At 38.1% G+C, this 8,724-nt stretch overlaps 1 long non-coding RNA gene across 1 annotated transcript; it reads left to right on the plus strand.

The window, feature by feature from the left end:
* Positions 1-6,315: 6,315 nt before the first annotated feature.
* Positions 6,316-8,204, plus strand: LOC124291573. The gene is made up of 3 exons (XR_006902243.1): positions 6,316-7,137; positions 7,184-7,298; positions 7,421-8,204. It is a non-coding gene; the product is annotated as an uncharacterized LOC124291573 (long non-coding RNA).
* The last annotated feature ends 520 nt before the right edge of the window (positions 8,205-8,724 follow it).

Below are 8,724 nucleotides of genomic sequence, written 5' to 3' on the forward strand. Positions count from 1 at the left end.
TAAATTTATTGTATATTGAAATGAATAATTTTGTAATAATTTCACAATGTTGTTTGTAATTGGCTTACGTATGACGTTGCTTTGACAAATGACAAACAGGCCACACAACTTTACATGGATGTGATGACCTTTTGACCAATTCATTGCTTCAAGTTCCCAGTACGTTCCAACAGGGCAGCCTCTGTGTTGTGTGTTTCTCTGTGTGTTTCCGCCAAATAAAACCTGTGTGAAAAACATTTAGCACTATATTTCAAATGAGACAGCTCACTAAAAGATTGTATTAATACCATTCAGTAAACAAGTATTTTAAGCATGGCATTATATGATAAAGGGATGATTACCCTCGTGTGTTTCCGTAACGTGTACATCATTGGTCAGAAATAAATCAAATGGATTATACTCACGAAATATTTATTTTAATCCTGATATAAGATGTCCACGCTAAGGAAACACACATGGACAATGATCCTATTTACGTACTAATAACATTTTTGTTTACAGTGTTTAATGACGTCACAATATAAATCACGCCCACGGGAATGGTACTGAGAAGTCCACACACAAAACCAGGACGAATCCTGGATCCGCCAATATGTGACATGTGTAACATGTGACAATATTATATTATTCATCTTGGATTAATGATAATCCTTTATCCTATGTTTCAGTGTTGTTCTTTTCGGTTATGACAAGCAGCCCTTGATTTTCAACAAGTGTGTGTGTGTGTGTGTGTGTGTGTGTGTTTCATCTTTTTTCAATGTTTCGGAGTTATCAAAGGGTTGCTTTTTTGAGATTGTATTGGAATAGATCTAATATTTTTTGTGTTTGCTTGTTGAAAGTATAGGCCTACCTGGACAAGAATAGGTTTCATATGTTAGACAAGGAAACAGTAAGTATTTATACCTTGTAGAGTCGAAGCTTGCATACACCCGTGAGTAGAAACAGACAAACATAGGTGGGTGGGAATGTGGGGAAATGTGAATCGCGTTTTTGAAACCCATTATACATTTACCTTATCTGCAACTCAAAATTGACCGCATAATATTGCAGAGAACGACAATCCGATTTACGTGTACTGAGACACTATAAATTTCCTACTTGCTAATAAATACACTATGACAAATATAGAAAATCATGCAAATGCGCTCGACAGATATAGTAGATTGACATGTTTTGAAGTATTTGAACTGCAGGTGGATCAAAGTAGGAGTTACTTGCCCTTGTTTCCGAAGGTCACCGAAGACTTCCAAGAATCCGGCAGCGTGAGGTTGAAACTAACAACGTTGTAAGAACGAAACAAATCTTTGTAAGTAGATCTATTTAATTTGTTGAAAATTTGAAATTAGTATTCAATAACGTAATGTGGTTACTAATATTTGGTCAAGAAACCTGTTTAAATGATTGTAGATCACGTTGAAAGTGGCAACTTTGACCATGCTTAGTTCGGCCAGCTAAACGTCGTGTTCCTACCAAGGTATACGATCTATAGGTCCATACCTTGGTAGGAACACGACGTTTTGCTGGCTGAACTAGACCATGCTTAGCATGCATTTAGTGACTGAAATCAGAGACCATATACCGGTATATGGTCTCTGCTGAAATAAAATGTTTGTTAGAAGATACTGTTATTCTGACACCACATGGAAAAAGCCTCAAAAAAAACATGACCTTTTCTTTGAATTCCAGCATACCTTTAAGAATTTTAGTGATGTCATCCGATTGTCAAGCTTCAGCATTGCCATTAGTAATAATGCCACCATTTCAAATTGCTGCTGACTGGGTACCAGATTCAGGAGATAGACAACTGTGAAATGATTGTTGAGATATGTGAAAGCTATATATCTGACACCTAGAAATGTCCAAACATAGATGTATGCTGAGATAGTCTATTGTTGATGAGTCATGTAAAAAGAAATGATATTGTAAGGGGCTCCTTCAGATTGTACATGCTTCTCCATAAAAATGGTCCCTTTAACACAAATATACTTATATCCTGAATTTACAATTTTGGCATGAAAACAACAGATTTTTCCAAACTTAACAAGTATGAAGAGGTGAAATTATTAGAACATCCACCAAATGCAGGGGCGGGGTGCGCATCCCCCCTTTCCACCGAAAACATTTTCCCTGAGGTGCATTTACCCTTAACCTTTGGACTTCATGATTTATACATACCCTTGTTCTCCAAAATCCTGGATCCACCCCTGAAATTAAGGGTTGTGCAGGATTGGTAAAACTGTTATAGAGACACTGTTGCTGGTATTCACACAAAACTTCAGTTTAGGCATATTTTTTAATGTGCATGGTAAATGTAATGCATGGTAAAAAATGTGTTGGCCAACTTCAGTGTAATTTTGGTTTGATTAATTTTATTTATTTAATTAATAATTTCAATAAAATAATGTGTTAATTGTTTCTGCAAGATCGCATGTGAAGTTATTTACCATAACCAAGATCACAGCTATTGACACCTATAGCAGTTAGTTGTTGTTATTTGACTTTATGCCAATATAATATTTTTGCAATAAAAAGACAGCAGAGGCCTTCATGCTGCAATTTCTAACTCAGAGAGTTGTCAAACTGTTCCATGCGAAAACTAACCTGTAACATACCAAAGTGCATATGATTGTTTTATGTTGAATATATTTCATAAACGCTGCAACTAAAATAACCGAATGTTACAATATTTCATTGTTGATGCTATTATAGTTCCAGATTTTCCTTCTTCCAACCACTACATCCATATTATTTTGAGTGGTTTGATCAGGTATATTGTCAATGGATTGATCGAAGATCAGGGGAGTTATATGGAGAGCTAAACACTGGTAGGTGTGTCTGAATTGGCCAATCGTTGGCAATAACATACAAAATATGTGGTGTCAAAGGTAGAAGCCAGAAATATAAAGTTCTGTTTGTAAATTTAAAAGATTTGGTTTCTCTTTCTGGCATCAGCATTTGTGTTTTTGGATAAGAACACTTAAACCGTGAATCACTACATAATGGCGCTTTTAAAAGTAGAAATCTTGCTAAGAAGAAACATTGGCCTAGACTAACATCTAGTCTCTGAAATGAACAGATCTGATAAATTATGTTCATAAATTATAATGCAAGTGACCTTCATTTTCAGAAACTGAAACTGGTAATCTAGGCTTACCACATATTCTAGTTTTGCATGGGCTGTATTGGGTATTGATGACCTTTTTTCATATCAATAATTATTAATAATTCTTTCCATCGATGATAACAGTCAAATAATGATAGTGACAGATGATAGAGCTTGCATAATATCAACATGGAAATGTTTGTATACTAAAAATAAAATACTGAATTGGTGGTAAAGTAATGTCGATGAGTATTTTCGAAAAGAATGACATAAGTGCCAATGCATCCAGCATTATGATTGGATGTTCAGTATTCCTTCACGCTTCACCTGACAAGAGCGATGATTGAATTGTTGAGTTGAGTCCGAGCTTTACGTCACATAGGCATTATTCCAGCCATAAAGCGACAAGAACAAGTCAGCATTCATACACGTGATCATTGAAAGGTTGGGATACCTTGATGCAGAGAGGTATATATGATGTCATATTCAAATATCCTATGTTAATGACGTAGGGACATTTCATGAATAATACTTGTAGAAATGTCTTTAAAAAGGAAACATGATGATATGGATTCCAGTTACAGGGTTTCTTGTTAAACATTTGAATGTCATGGATGTTAAGAAACCTGAATGTTTGCACTAATTGGTTTACAGATCATAAAGGGGCAACAACCATGAAGCATGTGTTTGTTAGTCGCTTGAATAGTCCAACAAGAAGGGTAACCCAGCCCTCTCCATTGGTGCGCCTGGGGTTTGTGGAGACACCTTTATCTGACCTTGCTAGTGCCTGCTCCCACTGTACCCAGACCTTCAGTGCCGTGGCTTCAAAGACGTTCTTGAGGACAAACACTACAACAGTCCTTTCATCACTGGACTCCAGGTTCTACTGGTGTAACTTCTGCCACTTTTCTGCAGACAGCAAAGACGTCATTGTAGACCATGTGATCAAACAGCACCGGTTCGGATGTAAGTGGTGCAGCTTCCAGTCCTTCTGTCGAGCATCAGTTTTACGCCATTCGTTTGATAAACATCAGCCCCAGATGAATGTGGCAGTGAACATGTCTGCTATGTGCAGCTTTGTGGAGGATGGATGCAGTGTATGTACACATGGACAGCCCACTAGTAACCATGGTAACACCGACAGCCAGACGTCTGCTCTTACCCTAAGGGATGTGCAAGATACGACACTTCTCAAAGCACTGCGGCTAGCAGGACCTGCTGAAGGACAGGTTCCCCTGGGAAGTGTTGATGAAGAAACACATACAGCTGTAAAACCTGCAGAGGAACTTAAACACTTAATTGTGTATAACACTGACCCTGTCTCTGTCGAAGCCTCGTCCTCATCAGAATCTCTTGGAGGTAGTTGTAGGGATGGGAAACCAGAAGATCCTAGTGAAGAATTTATCCATCGGAATATGCTGAAGCCAACGCTAGGTGTAAAATCAGCACATCGGAATGAGAAGCAGCGTATGGACAGACCCACCACACAAGACAGTGATGATAAGAATGTTTGGTCCATTAGACATGATACTGGCCAACTTGACTCTACAGCTGAAATGAAGCCAAATGAAGAGACCGATAATCTTTTAAATAAATGTAAAATGTCAGCTGACACACAGTATAGAAAAAGTGACACTACGAAAGCTGACAATTTGGAGCCAGGAAGCAGAACTTTGACTCAAGGTCTCAAATGCAAGGGCAATATGAAGGCAGCTTATCAGGAAACTTCATTTCCTCACACTGACAGTGGCACAACACCACCAAAAAGGCTAAAGGAGGTGACTTTGTCCAACAGTGCCATCAGAAATGCTTCCAATTATGCAACTGAAAAGTTGTCTTATATTTTTAAACATGTTGGAAAATTGCACAAAAAGAAAGGAGGGGAAAACTTTAATTCAAATGTATGTCCTGTGTATTTTTCTAACACAGATACAGTGAAAGAGTCATCATATGTTGTGCTGAACTTTCCAGAAGTAGCAGAACAGTTAGTTTGTACTGATGAAGGGGGAGTTCCTATGACCAAGCAAGCTGAAGGCCCATCTGTTGCCTCCTGCTCTGAAACACAACCAATGGAATGTGTGGGAGATGTTCCTGCAGAGTCATCACTGACAGACAGAGTTTCAGTGAAAGAAAGGCAAGCAGGATGGACTAATCTTGGAACAGAAAGCAGTGAGGTTCCCTCACATGATGGTCAATCTGATCATGTGACCAGAGCACAAGCTGCAGGTAACCTTCATGGGGTAGAGAGTAGTGTTACAAACGTCATCAAAATGAAAATGACTGAAACCATTGGTAGTGCAGACAACAGTGGATTTTTCTCCAGTTATCTGAAAGAAAATAGAAAACACAGTCGTAAAGACTCTATTGCTCAATATCCAGACATGCCACTTGATACAACAGAAAGGTCAGGAAGTGAGATTCCATCAGCAACATCTGTGTCCTTGGATGTAGTTAACTCTTACTTGAAGCCTGAATCTTGTGGACTGGAGAAAGACTCTGCTGATCAGTGCCTAGAAGGTGTTGAGTCAAAGTCATCACCTTGTTTGGGTTCAAAAAGCAACAAGAACTGAATCAAGTGTTAAAACAAGTCAGTGTCCTGCTTTAATTGCACAGCTATTGGAGGCTCCATCTGTCCATCAATATGATACAAACATGGCTCAGAGACCTGGTCAGATTCAAGAAATAGCCCTCTTTGAATCAGAAACTAAAAGGTCAAGATTGTCTCGAGATGATGATTTGCTTAAGAAGAAGATGAAGGATGTCAAGTTGGGTCTCTTTAGAAAGCAGAGTAGTGAAGCAGTAATCAAGGCTTTGAATGATCAGGACAGTACTGTTGCCACATCTTCAGAATGCTGGAAGGATTTGGAAACTGACCAGGTAATGGCTCACCAACAGACACAATCTGATGGAATTGAAAAGAAGATGAGGAATACTCCGCCTAAAACAAGAAATCTTCCTGAATTAATCCCCGAAAGATCCCCAGCAAGTCGTCGTCAGCGTCCAACGACTGGCCATTCCAAAAATGTTATTAGTAAAGCCTCAATCTTGAGCAAAAATCCAAGGAGTGATGACATGGGCATGATCTGTTTCAATCAGGTTTCCACTGGGAGGACATACTTCCAGCATTCAGGAAACATAGGGGAAGTTGTCAAAAGACTTCACAAGAAAAGGAGGGAGACCGATGAGAAGGTAGCATCTCCCTATAAGGAATTATCCCCAGGTTCAAAGAACAGAAAGATAATGAAAAAGAAGTAAGAGATGAACTTGATGAAGATGAAGAGTGGTATTGATGGATGTCACTGATGAGGTTGATGTTTGCTACTTATATTTTAATTTTCATCACCCTATTTTATAGTTTGCTGTTGTGTTCTGCAAGAATAGTGACAAACAAATACATATGCTGGAGAGGTATCAAATAGTCAGTTTGTGTGCTACTTATGTTATGGCTGAGTAAAGATGACATATTTTACTGAAGAATTTGAGAAAAATTACAATCTCTTAATAGAAAGTTTGAACTTGAACTTGAAGTAGTGATAAGATGATTCAGAAAGTATTGAAAGGGTCACTCAGGAGGTATTGACTGGATAACACGGGACGGTATTGACCAGATTATTCAGGAGGTATTGACCAGATTATTCAGGAGGTATTGACCAAATGATTCAGGAGGTATTGACCAGATTATTCAGGAGGTATAGACCAGATTATTCAGGAGGTATTGACCAGATTATTCAGGAGGTATTGACCAAATGATTCAAGAGGTATTGACCAGATTATTCAGGAGGTATTGACCAAATGATTCAAGAGGTATTGACCAGGTTATTCAAGAGGTATTGACCAAATGATTCAGGAGGTATTGACCAGATTATTCAGGAAGTATTGACCAAATGATTCAAGAGGTATTGACCAGATTATTCAGGAGGTATTAACCAAATGATTCAAGAGGTATTGACCAGATTATTTAGGAAGTAATGACCAGATGATTCAAGAGGTATTGACCAGATTATTCAGGAGGTATTAACCAAATGATTCAAGAGGTATTGACCAGGTTATTCAAGAGGTATTGACCAAATGATTCAGGAGGTATTGACCAGATGATTCAGGACATATTAACAGCATCATTCAGGAGGTATTGACCAAATGATTCAGGAGGTATTAACAGAATCATTCAGGAGGTATTGACCAAATGGTTCAAGAGGTATTGACCAGATGATGACCAAATGATTCAAGAGATATTGACCAAATGATTCAGGAGGTATTAACCGAATGATTCAGGAGGATGATTCAGGACATTCCCAAATTGCCCAAATGATTCAAGAGGTATTGACCAAATGATTCAGGATGTATTAACAGAATCATTCAGGAGGTATTGACCAACTGGTTCAAGAGGTATTGACCAGATTATTCAGGAGGTATTGACCAAACGATTCAGGAGGTATTGACCAGATGATTCAAGAGATATTGACCAAATGATTCAGGACGTATTAACAGAATCATTCAGGAGGTATTGACCAAATGGTTCAAGAGACATTGACCAGGTTATTTAGGAGAATTGACCTGATGATTCAAGAGATATTGACCAGATGATTCAGGAGGTATTAACAGCATCATTCAGGAACTATTGACCAAATGATTCAGGAGGTATTGACCAGATGATTCAGGAGGTACTGACCAAATGATTCAGGAAGTGTTTACAAGATGACTCAGGAGGTACTGACCATATGATTCAGGAGATATTGACCATATGATTCAGGAGATATTGATCATATGATTAAGGAGATACTGACCATATGATTCAGGAGATATTGACCAGATGATTCAGGAGATATTGACCAGATGATTCAGGAGGTACTGACCATCTGATTCAACAGGTATTGACCACATGACCAGGTAATTCAGGAGGTACTGACCAGAGGATTCCATGAGTATTGACAGGATGAATCACAAGGAAATGACCAGATGATTGAAAAGGTATGGACAATGTGATTGAGGAGGTACTGAACAGATGATTCAATAAGTATTGACAGGATGATTCACAAAGTATATACAGGTATTGACAAAATATATTAGCAGAGATTGTTTTGAGGTACACTTATTTAAGATATTTAAAGCCACATGTTGGATTCCAATGACACCATGAGAATGTTTCCTTCTGTCTGTTAAACAAAGAATAGCTCCAGGCACCATCATTACTTCATGGGTTTGTAGATGTCCTCCATCACCTTGGAACATGAAACCTCTTTAGGTGCTTTAGGTGCTTTTTATGTCCTGCAGGTCAAGCCAAGCCTAGTTTTAGTGAATACTTTGATGACTTGAAGCGTATGTATGTATTCAAGGATATATATGATGGAGAAATGTACACAAACAAAGTTATTACAATCATCTTCAGTTTTATAGTAATAAGGATATGTTTTTAAAATGCCATTTTTAAAAATTAAGATACTTTTGTTGTGAATGTTATTCACATCTTTAATGTGGAGGGACTTCTGTTATTGTTTATCTTGTGTATATTGATTCTTCTTCTCACGGCCTGTAAGTATCACTACACAAACATAGAGCCAAGCTTTGTGACTGATTGTGTTATCATGCCCCAATCCCTTGGATTGTTTCCAGCCAGTGGTGTG

The sequence above is a fragment of the Haliotis rubra genome, unplaced genomic scaffold (assembly GCF_003918875.1).
Source record: "Haliotis rubra isolate DU_JTF1 unplaced genomic scaffold, ASM391887v1 Scf497, whole genome shotgun sequence".
Lineage (NCBI taxonomy): Eukaryota > Metazoa > Mollusca > Gastropoda > Lepetellida > Haliotidae > Haliotis > Haliotis rubra.